Raw genomic sequence first — 18,338 nt, forward strand, 5'->3', positions numbered from 1 at the left:
TTATAAATTACACCTTCTAAAACTTGGTCCCCCAAATGTTTCAAACCTGGCTCCACCTGCATGTTATAGTAATAAGAACATTTCACTGTAATATGATGAAAATAACTTCATCCAGGTAAGGACTTTTTTTTTTGAGGGATTCATCCAGGTAAGGACCTGAACCATATAACTTACGCATTGTTTGATTTTGTGGTAGCGGATTACACCTAAAGTATTTAAAATGATTCTGTTAAATGTGACAGTGTTTCTGTTTCATGTGCATCTAATAAAGCATCTTCATCATTCTCCTCTTCCTTAACATTAGACTTTCTATTCTCAATTTTTTTATAAATTTCTCTATCTCTATCACAATCTATTTTAACCGAAATGTTGCTGAAAGAATTTGATTTGTTTGAGGAATTGGATTTATTTGAAACATATTGACGTGATTTAAACATATAAAATTTCTCACCACCAAGCTATATAAAACAACTAGAGACATGAGCAGTTGAAGAACAGGACATACTGAATAGTTTGGTTTCAATAGTCCCACATCGGTGGTGCTTAAACGGTCAATAGGAAGATTTACCTATAAAATACCCATGTATACATGTTGATAAAGTAATTGTTTGGACCAAAAAATTCACTTTAAGGCTACTCACTTGATAAAACGGTTCAATAGTAATGATTTTTGGTGCCTTAATTATTTTGAGATTCAAGTTCATTAAAAGTTATTGTTATTAACTTTTGATGTACTTGTTCTTTCAAACATTAATCCACCGAAAACAATTCAAGTCTTTATTTTTGTTGTACTTGTACTTAGGGGTGTTCGCGGTGCGGTTTGGTTCAGTTTTGAGCAAAAAAGTCATCCAAACCGCGAGATAAAAAAGCATGCGGTTTGGTTTGGTTCGGTTGATTTTTAAAAAGTCATCCAAACCAAACCAATGCGGTTTGGATTGGTTCGGTTTGTGCGGTTTATCGCGAGATAAAAAAATATTACATTAACTCTAATATTAGGTAAAACTTATATCAAAATAGGTAAAATTAAGAAGAAACATAAGCATGAAACAAATTATTGGGAAGCAAAGAAAACAAATTCATCACTGAAAATGAATTGAAAGAGATGGAAAGGAATTATAATCGAACCTCATGGTGCAACGATGGAAAAATCGAATCAAAAGAGATTATTCTTGAGCTACGTAATTGGGCTAGTACATATTTAAGTAATATTCATTATTCTTGCGGTTTGGTTTGGTTTGGTTCGGTTGCTGAAATGCAAACCGCAAACCGAACCGAACCGCGCGGTTCAGTGCAAAAGTCATCCGAATTCATCCGAACCAAGTGCGGTTTTTTGCGGTTTCGGTTTGGATTGGTTTGGTTTGCGGTTTTTCTATTGGGTTGGTTCGGTTTTGAACAGCCCTACTTGTACTTACTTTCTCTATAAATGAATGCATTATGCAAATTTATTAAATAAGTCATAATTGAAAATTAAGTTTGATATAAGGTACATATTCGACACTTTTTTTTTGAAGAAAAAAAATATGATTCTTTACGTTATTTTTTCCTACCGATTAGGTCTTTTAAGTTAATTAATTGTAACAAGTTAGTCTTATACGTTTTTTTCATACTAATTACGTCATTTAAGTTATTTAACCGTAATAATTTGGGGGATTCAGACTTAAAAATGTAAGTTATTCAGGGCCGAAAAGTTACAATAAAATAACTTAGAGAATCAAAGTATTACGAAAAATACTTAAAGACTAACTTGTTACAATTAAATAACTTAAAAGATGTAAGTGCTACGAAAAAACTTAAAAAACCAATTTATTACAATTAAATAACTTAAAGGACCTACAATACAATTCAACATATATAATACTTAAATTAGTTTGTAATCTCAATTTTCATTTTTCTTTCTTAACGGTTAATGCTTTTCTTATAGTCTCAAACTCACGGAATCCTTCAATCCACATTGTACTACTGATGCACCATTTATCAGATACGTCATCTTTACTTTCACCTCTTCCTTGTTTAGTATTCTTATTTTTCTCTTTTGTCATTTTATTTTCTTGTTTTTAATTGCTATACAAGAAAAACAAGCTTAAGTATGTTTAGTGTTGCAGACACATGCACACTTGACTTGAGTATGAAGTTCAAGAAACATTGATTTGGAATTCCATTAGTTGTTCTCTTATGGCCATGTCTTCATTTTTATTTAAAATTATGCACTATTTCATTCTATGCGCTTCATCGGAATTCAAGAAATAGTATTCTTAACTAGTTTTATTTTGGTCTTTTTTCTTAATCGGTATGATAATGATTGATGAAAATTTGTTCCTTAAGCCTGTTAAATGTACAGCATTTCTGGTTTGTCCATTGAACAAGAAAATTCATACTAGATTATGAGATTTCTAACCATCTGTGTGATTTCTTAATCTTTACTTTTAATATACAACAAATGTGTGATTTTATTAGAACTATAAAGATCTTAATTAGTATTAACATGAATGAGTTTTTTAAACAAAGTAATAATAACTCAGTAGCTTTATCATCTAAACTATGAGTTATGAGTGTTATTCTGCCATCTACATCATGTTATTTTAGTAGAAAAATTTCAACTTTCGTTTTTAAGTGCAGGATGATAGAACCTGCATCTCTATTGTGGCATCTTGCAGTGAAACTACTAGGGAGGGAAAGTCGTTCCACATCACCATGCTGTGTTTCCGTGTGGAATGATTCTCAAGTGGAGATTTTGAAAAACACAATAAATGAGATGATTGAGAGATCATGTGAAACTTTCTATGAGCATGAGACTACAATTTTCAAAAAAACATGTTTTCAAGGACATAAAAATTCAATTGATGGCTCTTCTTCGAGGCACAATTCAATAAGCGATAACTCGGCTTTCATCTCAGACAAGTGTTGAGGTTGATTTAAATTCGGGAGATGATTTGAAGATATGCAAAGACGTGAAAGACAAATCATCCAATGTTTTACAAGATGCAAAAGTAGAAGTTGAAAATATAAATGGTTTATCTTAGCTATTAAAAAATATTGGAGTCTACATTCCAAAAATAAACTCACCCTTATTAGTAGTGGATTGAACATGTTTTAAATTAATACCTATTCAATACCTGCATTTAAAATTGTGTTCTATGATGGGAAGGGTGTTCCATGAAAAGCATGTTGTTTTTTCTTGAAATTTTCATACAAGATATACAACTCTGATTATAGAAAACATATCACTGAAGAATACACTTGGCTAACTTGCATAACTTTTTTTTAGAGGGCTAACTTGCTTAACTTGGCTATGATTCAAATAAATGATGCTTATACCATAATTCAATTACTTTAACAAAGATTGCTACTCCACTGTAATCCAAAACAATAAAAAATTGCTACTCCCACTTATACTGTCACTTTACTATTGTGAATGAATTTTTAAATATCCAATTGTAGTCAATTTAATATGCCAAAACCTGCACTTTCATTTCTAGGCTAATCTATAGCAATAAAAAAAAATCCAATAATTAAAAAGGTTAAAAATAGTGTGATGGAGACATAATTACACTATATGAGGGTCCGGTCTAGGTTTGTAGTGCTCCAAAGGAGGTGTTGAGTTTTGTTAATTTTAGCTTTCTGACTTTTTGAAGCACTTGTAGTTTGTTAAATTGGTCTTAAAAATGGACTCCTAGAAGCTTAAATTGGTAGACATAGTTTGAAGAGTTTGTGGTAGCTTTATTGCATTAAAATTGTGCTAATGTACATCACAATATATCTGACTAGGTTTTTGCAACTGTTAGTATGTCACGACCCAAAACACTAATCGTGACCGGCGCACAAACTAGAACATTCTAGCCCGGCAAGCCTATTGATTCATCTTGACAAACTATAAAATAAAAACAATTCCAATTCGGTTTTCAATTCAATAAAAATATTTACTGAAATTTCGACATAGTTTCCCCTGTAAATTCAACATTTCCAAGATATGAATCCTGTTTTAAAAACCTGTTTTATCATCCAGTATCTCAATTAACATTTTTCTCATACTTGTACAACTCAGAATAACACATCCTAGACTTCCAAATAGCTGCAGATACATCAATGGATACTGAAATATAAATATAGAAAGAGAAACCAACCAAAAGGGCCTACCAAAAGTGACACTGATAGATCTTTAACCCTGCTAGAAGCTTTCTACGCAATTGACTTTGAATCTGTAAAAATATAAGAAAAAGGAGTAAGTCATAAAGACTTAGTGAGGAGACAACAACCACTACCAACTAGAAGGGAAACACACAAGAGCACGATTATTTTCTTTACTCAAAATTTAATGTTAATTTAAAATCTAGTAGCCGTATAAATTTCTAGTAATCCGCAACCGTTTATACGCATGAAAATCCACACCCTTTTTAAATATTTCCAGTCAAATAGACATCCTTCAACGAAAAGTCCAACATCGTAAAAACATGAAGATAACATTACAAGCCTTTGAAAATATATTTTACCAAAAATCTTGATTAAAGCCTTTAAAGAAATTAATGAAAACTCCATTTAGTGAAAATAAACAAAATGGGTGAATCGAGAACTAGCTCCATCTCGTTGATAGCCCTCTCCTCCTAATGGTGGCCTATCCATAGGGGCGGCTCCATCTAACGGATAGCTCTTTTCTCTCGACTCAAAACAAAATGTTTTTTTTTAAAGTATATCAAAATGGGTGAATCAAGAACTAGCTCCATCTCGTTGATAGCCCTCTCCTCCTAATGGTGGCCTATCCATAGGGGCGGCTCCATCTAACGGATAGCTCTTTTCTCTTGACTCAAAGCAAAGTGTAAAACATTTTCAATTAGGGAGTTTACCTCTCATTGATAGCCCTCTCCTCCTAATGGTGGCCTTTCCATAGGGGCGGCTCCATCTAATGGGGTAATTCTACCTAATTGAAATTACTACTAGGTGCACCTAGGTTGTCGTCATTATAACCGTAATTTTCAAAACACCATTCTTAAAACAAAATGCCAAAACCATATTTCACAATATCGAAACTTATATTCAAAATACGTACATCAAAACTCAATTTAAAACCAACTACTTATTATCATAAGTAAATCCCAATTCAAATTCAAATTCAAATCCAAATCCAAATCATGTACATATTAATATCAAATCTTTTCAAAACGCATATTAACATCGAAAATTCTCAAGAACATAACTGTATTCCCCATATCTCAAAACTCATGTCATTGTATATGCAATCAAATTTCAATTTCATATCCTTTGCTCAATAAGTCATAGATAAATTCAAATATAGACCATAATAGTATTGATGACTTTAAACATAAGTATCAATTGACAAGAAAAATGTTCAAAGGGTGTGCTTCCCGTTTAGATAAATACTTTAACTTATAAAATCATCAACATATCAATAATAACGATAATTAAAATAAATGATAATGATCATCATCAACTCACAGATATGACGAAAGAACTCAATTCCTAGCGATGCCTTTCCAAATAACCACCAGAGCAATTTCCACCGAATCACAAACATTCTCCGGAGCTTGTACATAGTTCCATCTGAACTCAGACTCCATTTCTGCACCTCCTCGCTAGGCGAGGTTTCATGCTCGCTCGGTGAGCTAACACAATTAGACTGATATTCTGCACAAAATCTGCATCTGACCTCTTACTTCAAAATTATCTCCAGACCTCAATACTGAACCAAAATTAGTGAAACTGGTACTAAAACGTCCGTAATTTCGTTAGCTAACCATAGCATTAAAAATCACTTGATTCCAAGTTACAGAGAGAAAGTTATTACTGTTTTAATGGAGCCCTGTCCCAGAACCCGTAACCAAATTTCCAGCAGAATTTTACCAAACTTCAATTGGGTTTTCTGAGTTCGTTTCTAATCCAAATCACACAAAATTTATATCCGATTTGAAGGGAATTAAATGAGGAATCCAATTCTTTAACAATCACTTAACTCTTATATACACACGACCAAAATACAACAAATCTGTTCTGCGAATTTCACACAAATTACCCTCTTTTTAGCTTCAACTTCTTGTATTTAAACACCAAACCATAAACAATCATCCATTCATATACATAACAGCCCAAAACCTCACATGCAGCAGCTTATATCCCTCATTAATCCTTAATAGTCATGACAATAACAATAAGCATCTAATAGATACATGCAATTACTAACCACACTTATTCAGCATACCTTGCATGTAGAATTCCACTCAAGCTCAAAAGCTTAACTTCCAAAGCTAAAGGATGATGGCTGCGGCTGAAGAGGGAGAAGAGAAAGGAATTTATTCTTGCATGCTAACCAAATTGCCCTAAGAATCACTTAACATAATTGCATGTTGATTAATTTGTAGTTAGATGAAATTTTTGGTAAAGGTTATGAGAAAGAGAGAGGGAACCGTGAGGATAAGAGAGAGTAAGAGAAGGGAAAGAGAGTTCTAGATTTTGAGAGAAGTTGGAAGAAAATGAATGGGTCCAACTTCTTAAAAAAAATCTCAAGTCCCAAATGACCAAAATGCCCTTCAAGGAAAAGACATGATTGTCCTCCGTTAATTCGTAACCTTTTAATTCCTCAAGTTCGTACGAAGAATATGCAAGATATTTACCGAATATCTTCGATTTTCTCAATAAATAATTAACCCTTTAGAAATAATTCCGTTTTGACATGTCCAACTGATACGACAATTTATTTAAAATTTAGAGGAATATTACAATCTACCCCCCTTAAAGAAATTTCGTCCTCGAAATTTAACGATTTACTTGCTAATAAGCACAAATAATTTTCCCATACTTTCACTTTTAGTCTCAAACATATATTGTTACTAACTGATTCTTTTTGACTGACTAATTTAAACTGCACAAGTACCAGCCACCATTGGCGTTGAATACTTCCTTAAGAGAATTCATTATAAACTTCACATCATGCCTTTCCTTCTTCGTACGCTTCATTCCTCCAAGGTCCTATCAATTTTACCTAATCTAAATCTTAACCAATAATGCCATTGAATGATCAAGCTAAAATTGAATCCCCCTTTTTAACAAGTTTTTGTAGCCCTTTAATTATAATTCTCTTTATTTCGACTAAATGAGTAAAACTACTCATGTACTTCCTACTTAAAGCATTTGCAACAACATTTGTCTTCCCAAGGTAATACAAGTCTTTGCAATCAAAGTATTTAAGAGAATTCCATCCACCTTATTTTTCCTAAATTTAAGTTATACTAAGACCTTTTTGGTTGTTATAAATCTAAGAAAATCCTTTCATATTGCTAATGCCTCAAAATCTTAAGAGCAAAATTATTGTTGACATATTCACTCATGTGTAGGATCGCTTAGATCATGCCTTTCTTTACTCTTGGAATACACAAAAATGTCATCACTAAACAATATAACTCACAAATCTAAGGTTGAAAAATCCAATTCATCAATTCAATAAAGACGTTGGAGCATTAGTAAGTCTTAAAGGTATAACCAGAATTTTACAATCCTCGTAGTATGTGCGAAAAGTTGTCTTTAATGTATGTTCACTCTTAATATCCAACTAGTGATATCCCTATTTCAATAAATCTTGGAAAACACTAAGCTTCTTGAGGTTGGTCGAACAAATAAATGCATGGTAAATAATATTTATTCTTAACTATCACCTTATTCCCTTGTCTATAACTACACACAGTCACACATATCTATCTTCCTTACTTATAATAAATTTCATTAATCCTCAAGGAAACGAACTTAGGTCAATAAATCCCTTATTGAAAAGGTCTTGTGGTTAGTCCCTAAACAATGTAAGTTATTCTATGTCATTCGATAAAGAGGTATGGATGTGGGTTGAGTGGTAGGAATCAAGTCTATAGAGAATCTAATCTCATTATCAAGTGACAATCCAGAAAGTTCTTCAGGACAACATCAGGAAACCCAAATGTTTTTTTGAACTTTTTATAATTCTTCACTCACTTGTATATCCCTAATCAAAACCAATTATCCTTGGCAACCTCTCTTCAATAACTTGTTAGAACCTAAACTTGAGGTTAAATAATATGGTACCTAACCAGATTTTCCTCAAAAGGATAAAAGTGATTACCCGATATCTCAACTTTCACTACTTAGTTATAATAGGGTAAGGTGGCTTACTAAACAAACAACCAATTCATACTCAAAATCCTATAAATTTGTACTAACACGACTATGTTAATGCATGACTAAATAATAGTTGTGTCGTAGCTACCCATGATGAACACTCCTAATATAGCATACTTAACCACATTGAAATTATACCTTTTCATCCTTGAAACAAAATATTTCCAGAGTCGAATCAACCATTGTAGAATCAAAAGTACTATAAGGAAAAGTAAATTACCTACATGCCCCATGATCTACTCAACACTTTGCGTTGTGCCCAAAAGTTTGTCAACTAAAACTATCTATTTATGTTATTTATATTTATTGTTCCTAATAACCAAATATAACTTCACCATCATGCTAAGAAAAATCTATGTATAATCATTCAACTCATTTCTTGCAAATATTTGTCTACTACATCCCCTAAGCTTTTGTTGCCTAATCTGAAGTGTTAAGCTTTAAAACCTCCGCAAAGTAGCACAATTAGATCTAACCACGAATCCAATTAAGCATTCCCTTAATTTTATAATGAACCACTTGACACTCATCTCTACTATGATAGGGTGGGGAGCGTTCATTGAAAGCTCAATAAGACGGGTTTTGTACTCTAAAACTGGCATGAACTCAGTTTAGTCCGATCTTTCACACTCTTAAGGAAATTCATCTCCAACACTTTCTAAAAGAAAACGAGTCATAAACACTTGAGATGTCTCACTTCATCCCAACAAAGGTTATCCTACTTGTTTTCCACGTGTAAATATATCAAACTAGTCATATACCATACCTTCCAACTTATATTATGTCAACTCCCACATCCTTATATCCACCTTTAAATGAGAGCATCATAATTTCATTCATAACCTATCTTGACCGTCAATAAGTCATTATATCCACACACATAGTAGACATATATAAAAGGTAAAGGTTTAAGTTTCATGAACTTTTCTATATCCACATTGATCTCTCTAGATGGTTTATCGACTGCTACTAACCATGATTAACTTCTTGTGGGCCAAAACATTTCTCTGCGCTTGATTACCATGTTGTTATTGTCCAACAATTTGTTACACAAACCATTGTATTCCTTGTAAGCCAACAATAATCTCTATCATCATCGGATTTCTTCATATTTCTCTAGAAACCTCGACATTAATTACTCCTACAACTCAATCACGTTTGTCAACATAAATGCTACGTCCTTTATCATTTTCTTTAAGTCAACCATGAGAACATCCTGAATGACGACCTATTTGACTAAGGTTTTACGGTTCGGCTTTAAATTCGCAAGGAACCAATTTCCCTTCTAGTGGAGATCTTGTTAATGGGTGGCACCCTCACTAAATGAAAGAAAATTTACCAAAAATAGGACTAGGCGACAAACAAAGTGAGACAATTCAAAGACCCAAAAGATATCATAAGATTGGACAACAAGTGACACTACCATAGAGTGCTAATAGCTTTTTGCAAATAAATTGTGCCGCGGTTCACAATTCATTAGCAAAATCTATTACTACTCTATGTCTGCAGCTATTAGGACCTACAACCGGAGCTCTGATACCAACTTTGTCACGACCCAAAACACTAATCGTGACCGGCGCACAAACTAGAACATTCTAGCCCGGCAAGCCTATTGATTCATCTTGACAAACTATAAAATAAAAACAATTCCAATTCGGTTTTCAATTCAATAAAAATATTTACTGAAATTTCGACATAGTTTCCCCTGTAAATTCAACATTTCCAAGATATGAATCCTGTTTTAAAAACCTGTTTTATCATCCAGTATCTCAATTAACATTTTTCTCATACTTGTACAACTCAGAATAACACATCCTAGACTTCCAAATAGCTGCAGATACATCAATGGATACTGAAATATAAATATAGAAAGAGAAACCAACCAAAAGGGCCTACCAAAAGTGACACTGATAGATCTTTAACCCTGCTAGAAGCTTTCTACGCAATTGACTTTGAATCTGTAAAAATATAAGAAAAAGGAGTAAGTCATAAAGACTTAGTGAGGAGACAACAACCACTACCAACTAGAAGGGAAACACACAAGAGCACGATTATTTTCTTTACTCAAAATTTAATGTTAATTTAAAATCTAGTAGCCGTATAAATTTCTAGTAATCCGCAACCGTTTATACGCATGAAAATCCACACCCTTTTTAAATATTTCCAGTCAAATAGACATCCTTCAACGAAAAGTCCAACATCGTAAAAACATGAAGATAACATTACAAGCCTTTGAAAATATATTTTACCAAAAATCTTGATTAAAGCCTTTAAAGAAATTAATGAAAACTCCATTTAGTGAAAATAAACAAAATGGGTGAATCGAGAACTAGCTCCATCTCGTTGATAGCCCTCTCCTCCTAATGGTGGCCTATCCATAGGGGCGGCTCCATCTAACGGATAGCTCTTTTCTCTCGACTCAAAACAAAATGTTTTTTTTTAAAGTATATCAAAATGGGTGAATCAAGAACTAGCTCCATCTCGTTGATAGCCCTCTCCTCCTAATGGTGGCCTATCCATAGGGGCGGCTCCATCTAACGGATAGCTCTTTTCTCTTGACTCAAAGCAAAGTGTAAAACATTTTCAATTAGGGAGTTTACCTCTCATTGATAGCCCTCTCCTCCTAATGGTGGCCTTTCCATAGGGGCGGCTCCATCTAATGGGGTAATTCTACCTAATTGAAATTACTACTAGGTGCACCTAGGTTGTCGTCATTATAACCGTAATTTTCAAAACACCATTCTTAAACAAAATGCCAAAACCATATTTCACAATATCGAAACTTATATTCAAAATACGTACATCAAAACTCAATTTAAAACCAACTACTTATTATCATAAGTAAATCCCAATTCAAATTCAAATTCAAATCCAAATCCAAATCATGTACATATTAATATCAAATCTTTTCAAAACGCATATTAACATCGAAAATTCTCAAGAACATAACTGTATTCCCCATATCTCAAAACTCATGTCATTGTATATGCAATCAAATTTCAATTTCATATCCTTTGCTCAATAAGTCATAGATAAATTCAAATATAGACCATAATAGTATTGATGACTTTAAACATAAGTATCAATTGACAAGAAAAATGTTCAAAGGGTGTGCTTCCCGTTTAGATAAATACTTTAACTTATAAAATCATCAACATATCAATAATAACGATAATTAAAATAAATGATAATGATCATCATCAACTCACAGATATGACGAAAGAACTCAATTCCTAGCGATGCCTTTCCAAATAACCACCAGAGCAATTTCCACCGAATCACAAACATTCTCCGGAGCTTGTACATAGTTCCATCTGAACTCAGACTCCATTTCTGCACCTCCTCGCTAGGCGAGGTTTCATGCTCGCTCGGTGAGCTAACACAATTAGACTGATATTCTGCACAAAATCTGCATCTGACCTCTTACTTCAAAATTATCTCCAGACCTCAATACTGAACCAAAATTAGTGAAACTGGTACTAAAACGTCCGTAATTTCGTTAGCTAACCATAGCATTAAAAATCACTTGATTCCAAGTTACAGAGAGAAAGTTATTACTGTTTTAATGGAGCCCTGTCCCAGAACCCGTAACCAAATTTCCAGCAGAATTTTACCAAACTTCAATTGGGTTTTCTGAGTTCGTTTCTAATCCAAATCACACAAAATTTATATCCGATTTGAAGGGAATTAAATGAGGAATCCAATTCTTTAACAATCACTTAACTCTTATATACACACGACCAAAATACAACAAATCTGTTCTGCGAATTTCACACAAATTACCCTCTTTTTAGCTTCAACTTCTTGTATTTAAACACCAAACCATAAACAATCATCCATTCATATACATAACAGCCCAAAACCTCACATGCAGCAGCTTATATCCCTCATTAATCCTTAATAGTCATGACAATAACAATAAGCATCTAATAGATACATGCAATTACTAACCACACTTATTCAGCATACCTTGCATGTAGAATTCCACTCAAGCTCAAAAGCTTAACTTCCAAAGCTAAAGGATGATGGCTGCGGCTGAAGAGGGAGAAGAGAAAGGAATTTATTCTTGCATGCTAACCAAATTGCCCTAAGAATCACTTAACATAATTGCATGTTGATTAATTTGTAGTTAGATGAAATTTTTGGTAAAGGTTATGAGAAAGAGAGAGGGAACCGTGAGGATAAGAGAGAGTAAGAGAAGGGAAAGAGAGTTCTAGATTTTGAGAGAAGTTGGAAGAAAATGAATGGGTCCAACTTCTTAAAAAAAATCTCAAGTCCCAAATGACCAAAATGCCCTTCAAGGAAAAGACATGATTGTCCTCCGTTAATTCGTAACCTTTTAATTCCTCAAGTTCGTACGAAGAATATGCAAGATATTTACCGAATATCTTCGATTTTCTCAATAAATAATTAACCCTTTAGAAATAATTCCGTTTTGACATGTCCAACTGATACGACAATTTATTTAAAATTTAGAGGAATATTACATAGTACTTCTTTTGGGTTAGGTTTGGAGATCTCCAAATGAGATGATGATTTTTGTCAATTTTATTTTTTTGGAGTTTTGTGTAACTGGTCTTAAAATTATTGAATTCATCTTTGGATAGAATGAGAATATTTATTAGGGTCTTGGTGCCATGCTTGATTGGATGACTTTGTTCTTGAATATTTTTAAACCATGTCGCCTAAGCATGCATTTCATTTCCACAATTAAACATTTTTTTTATGTTGTCATAGTCAATTGTTCATTTGCCTTAACAATGATAAGAGCAGGTGAACTGAAAAGTTAATGTTCCAAATAAGCTAAGCAAAGCAGCCAGCACTCTAGAATTGATGTCAACTAGTGGATGAGTTTGTTTTTATCATCCAATTTCATGTTATAGTTATAATGAAAACATGTCACCGTAATGTGCTGGAAATAACTACATATGTAACCACATATAACATCATAATAATTTTTTATAAGCATTTTAACAAACTCGTGATTTCTTAAGATGTACTTATGATATCTATATTTGATTTGTTAATTAATAGTTGATATTAATTACTTTATAGAAGCATGGTGTAATGGATAAATTTTTGCTTATGGCAAGATTATGAGTTGTTGTTTAAAGTGAATTCTTCTTTTATGTTCCATGGGACTGAAACTTAAAGAAGCAAGAAAAGGGCATCAAAAAGAGTCCCACCTCGGTTGAAAGAAATGATATGATAGTGGTTATATACTTCAAATTATCTTTTGAATTTGAAGGTGGGATTGAGGAGTTCTGAAAAAGTGGAATTATTCACAACTTGTTCTCAACTCTCATCCTCATTTCTTTTGCCTTCTTTTAGTTCCCCAATTTTTTATTATTTTATTTATGGTTGCCTTCTTTTAGTCTCTCATCTCTTGCCTTCTTTTAGTTCCCCAATTTATTATATTTTTTTTTTATGGTTATATTGTACTTTTAATCCGACATTGAACATTGAGAGAACCCTTGATTATACTCATTCACAATAGGGTTTCCACTCATTTTTCCTTTCTCATTCAATCCGTCTCCCTTCTAAACTCCTCAAGTAAGTTATCTTTTGCCCCCCCCCCCCCCCCCATTTTTTTATGATTTTATCTAAGGTTAAATTGTACCTTCACCCCCAACATTTCATCTATTAAAATGGAAAACATAATAAAAAAGAAATTAAAAATACTATCACGTGACATTGAAGATTGAGAGAACCCTCGATTATTTTCGTTCGGATTCAAGTTTCTACTCATTTGCATATAAATTTTCAAGTTTAAAATTCTTGTTTTTATTTTCATATGGGTTGTTGAATTCTTCTTTTATGTTCAATCTTGACAGAAACTTAAAGAAGCAAAAAAATGGCACTAAAAATAATCCCACCTCGACCGAAATAAATGCTATGATAGTGATTATATACTCCAAAGTATCTCCAAAACATGAATTGGGCTTGAGGAGTTTTGAATGAGTGTAATTAATTGTTCTAAACTTATTCTAAATCTCCAAGTAGCTTTTCTTTTGTCCCCTAATTTTTTATTTTAATTTTATATAAGGTTAAATTGTACTTTCACCCCAACATTTCATCAATTAAAATGGAAAAAAAATAATAACAAAGAAATTAAAAATACTATCATGTGACATTGAAGATTGAGAGAACCCTTGATTATTCTCGTTCGAATTAGGGTTTCAACTCATTCTTCCATTCTCATTCAATCCCTCTCCCTCCTATCTTTCCACTCGATTTAGATTGAGTGAAAAAAAAAAAACTAACAATCTTAAACTTCATCTAATTCGAAAATTCTAAGTATAAAAAACTAACAAGTTTAAACTTCATAGTATTCTTCATTTCTTAGGAAATCTTTTGGAGCTTTAAAAATTGTAATTTTTTTTAAGAGATTCTTATAATATTTTCTACTAATATTAAAAAAATAAACCGTAATGTCTATTATTTTTCTTAATATGTTATTGGTTGATCTTTTAATCTTTCAACTAGAAATGTTTGAAAATCAATGTCAAATTATTTGATTCATGTTCGAAACATAATATTGATGTGACTACTTGTCTTAAGTCAATAATGATTTGTGTTTATAATTTGCGCAAAAGATGGTTCGCTACAAAGAATACATTTCAAAATTAACTCCAAGAATGAAAAAGGTTGAAAATAGTGTGATAAACAAGAGTGGAGACAACATTACACTCTATCTCTGTCTAGATGTTTGCAACTGTACCTGGTGGGATTATCTACTAAAGTGAGAAGTCAGAGGAAATCTTTTCGAGAGAATGGAATTGAACTGCCTATGAATTTCTACAACCATTTTTGAGAGCTGCATTTCCAACACACTTCATTGCCATGAATGAAAACCATTTTCAACTATCAATTCCAGCCAGTATGACTTTAAGTTTAGGTATTTTACTGATTTTATAGTTGGATAATTTCTGTCATATGGCTTCAAGAGTTTAGGTAATTGATAAGACTTTCCTTCTTCCCTTCATGGCTTCAAGAGTTGTTCTAACATTGACATAGGTGGTTATCTTCATGGTTTTAAGAGTTTTATATCCGATGTTTGCTTCTCTGTGATTATAGCAAACACACAATTTGATGTTCAATTTCCTCTCATACATCTTGTTCTGAATCCACAATTGAACCATTTTTATATGTGCAACGAATCCCATCTTAATTCAAAATTGAACAGGTTCAAAGTTGTAAAGAATACTAAAATATACAAATTCTCAGCAGCAGGCCGGACATATAAAAAAGCTAAAAATATGAGCAGGGATGAATAACAGGACATACAAGAGGGTTTGGTGGTCGGGGTCTTTTATTCCTTCCGGAGAAGGAGAAGCATTCTCTTTCACAGGTAGTGGTAACATCAACATCACAATATTAGTCTCATAACAAAAAATAAACTCGCCCTTATCAGTGGTAGATTGAATGTAAATTTGCTAGTATTTGGATATGCGTCTGCCTCACATTTCTCGTGAAATCTTGTAGGTGTCACACCAAACAAGTATTTTTTCTGTGCAAATAATGGAGAAAAGCCCCCTGGACTGAGTTAAAAACACTTGCAGAATGTTTGGAAACTAAGTTAAAAACAACAGAATTATTATATATCCTTTAAAGACTAAGTTATAGATCATTCCCCTTGGTTTGCCTCTCTGCAAATATTGCTCCACATGATTGTGCCTTCGTCGTTATAGATCCTGTGAATATCCTGGACGAGTTGAAAGGACTGGTGTTCCTTCGGACAGCCATCTTTAATCAGCTTGTTATTTTTTCTGTAGAAAGGGGAGTGACAACTAGATATTTGAGGGGAAAGCCTTGGGATTGTAGTGATTGAATGGTTCAAAGTTCTAAAGACATATAAAACAACTAGAAACAAGAGCAGGAGGAAGAAACACCCTGTGGTTATTAGCAAAGCAGCCAGCACTCTGTCCCACATCGAAGGTTCTTTAAAAACCAAGAGGAAGATTTACCTATAAAAGCAATATGTTCGGACCTGGAAATTCACACTGTGAGATGGACACTCAGTAAACTACACTGTTTATTAATATATTTTGGTGTATTAATTTTTGTGCGAGTTGTTTAGGATTAGAAATTAATGTTATTATTTAATTTTTTTATCCTAGCAATTTTCTCAAAAATCAATATATACATGAAGGTTTTGTGTAAAAAAAGGAAGAAGGGAAGGTTGTGGAACTTATCTAGAACTTAGAATCCAATACATCACAAACACTAATATTAGTCGCATAGCCAAAAACAAGCTTACCTTTATTAGCGGTGGATTAAACATATTTTATATGAAGGGATGATAAAGAAAAACAATCATGAGTATGGAAATTTAAGAAATATTAGATTAAGAGATTTCTAACCATATGTGTGCAATATGCAAAGATACATTAAAATAAGTTTGATTATGTGATTTTAGGACTATAGAAGAGTGCAGGATCTAACAAATTTTTCCTCATTGTGCTATAAGTTCTTGACCTTTATCAATCACAAATGCAACAATAACCAACTTCCCATTTCTGATGCACACCTTGGAGATTAAGGTTCACCGTTCTATTCCTGCATTTATGAACAAAGTGTGGGGAATCCACCACTGCAGTAGTACTCATTGGATGATAAATGGCTGAAACTCAACTGAAACAACCTATAAGAAATGTAGCATTTACAGTTCCAGTTTCATTCACTCGGTTTCAGTTAAGTACCAATCAGGATACAAAAATCACAGTGTACAATGTATCATTTCCCTCTCTAAATTTGTGACTTTTCGGTGAAAATAGTGTTATTTTTTTTTCCTCTCTGTAGGGACCAATTTAAATCTAGTTAGTAGCAAAGCAGCTAGCACTCTAGAGTTTTTCTTCCTCTTTTCACAAAATTTAACAAGTTCAAAGTTGTAAAGAATAGAACATAGCAATTCTCAGCACCAAGACATATATAAATAAAATAACCAGAAATATGAGCAAAGGAAGAAGTAACACCTTGGAGTTTGGTTCAACAGTCCCACATGGATGGGTTTAAAAGACCATGAGGAAGTTTTAGATATTAAAGATCCTTCTATACATGCATGCTAAGTAAATTGTTCCACCCTCAATGTTTAACATTGTGCTGTCCATTTAATTTCTAATGGTGGTCATTAGTAATAATTTTTGGTGCATTGTTTCTCTGATATCTGGGAACATTTGAAAAAAAAAATGAAATTAAAATTTCATATGTTTGGGATTTCGAAAATCAATCTGCTAAAATAAGTGAGTGCCCATATTTTTTTTCCTTTCTTTAATTGGATAGATTTTATTGTATACTTTCATTTGTTGTTAATCAATCACAACTCCGAAATCGTTAACAATGTTTGATTGTGATGTGTTGAGTACACATAATTAGTGTTAAGAGTTTTTACATTGTCGATCAATCATTATTCATAATCATCAGATCATTATCAAGTGTTTGACTTTCATACGAACTATTTATAAATTAAGACATATATGGATGGCTGTGATGTGTTGAAAGTGTAAAAATGTTTATAGTGATAGTGTATGAAAATTGAACTCGTTTTTTGTTTATATTACTCACTGCCTTTTTCTTGTGTTGAATGTAAACCATTTATTTTTCTATAAGATGCATAAACACATTGCTATCATTGCCTATTTTGTGTACTCTCTTATTATGATCCTTGTTAATGTACTTGAGGGTATGATTTTAAGTCCTGGTTGTGTCGTGATCAGTGATTTAAAAAACCAAATTGAGCTGGACAGTTCAACTGGTTGAACCTCGAATCAGTATGTACTACAATTTGCTTGTTTTGGCAGTTCTGCCGCGGTTTTGTTCTTGTTTACGGTGGATGAAGCATGAGGTCTCACTGGTTTGATGTCCAATTTGGTTTTTAAAACAAAAGTCATGATCCATGATATTGCGGAAGTAGTAGTCGAAGATGCTGAGGTAAGCTCAAGTGCAGCCGCGTTGCAGAGACATCATAAGTTTTTATGTTGCGTTCCAAATCAGGGCCGGGGACTTGCATCATAAGTTTTTTGAACCTTGGTTGAGGATGCTTGGTAGAGAATCGTAAATAAAAATTGCATATTTTAAGGTTACATTAGTGTTAAATGCAGTTTTCTTCTATTAACTTTTGTTTTCAATCTGCTGTTTTACTGAGGAAGTAGTATGAATTAAATTTTGAATTTTGTGTTTCAGAGTGG

At 32.9% G+C, this 18,338-nt stretch overlaps 1 long non-coding RNA gene across 2 annotated transcripts; it reads right to left on the bottom strand.

Moving 5' to 3' along the window:
- Positions 1-3,916: 3,916 nt before the first annotated feature.
- LOC146916716 (uncharacterized) lies at positions 3,917-12,639 on the bottom strand. 2 transcript variants are annotated; one of them, XR_015015269.1, is made up of 4 exons: positions 11,361-12,639; positions 10,048-10,109; positions 5,449-6,274; positions 3,917-4,196 (listed from the first exon to the last, which is right to left on the bottom strand). It is a non-coding gene; the product is annotated as an uncharacterized LOC146916716 (long non-coding RNA). The 2 variants fall into 2 exon arrangements; XR_015015268.1 differs by having other exon boundaries at positions 5,449-9,470.
- Positions 12,640-18,338: the final 5,699 nt, after the last annotated feature.

Source organism: Medicago sativa, chromosome 6 (genome assembly GCF_051527215.1).
Source record: "Medicago sativa cultivar Bolivia chromosome 6, Bolivia_mono, whole genome shotgun sequence".
Classification (NCBI taxonomy): domain Eukaryota; kingdom Viridiplantae; phylum Streptophyta; class Magnoliopsida; order Fabales; family Fabaceae; genus Medicago; species Medicago sativa.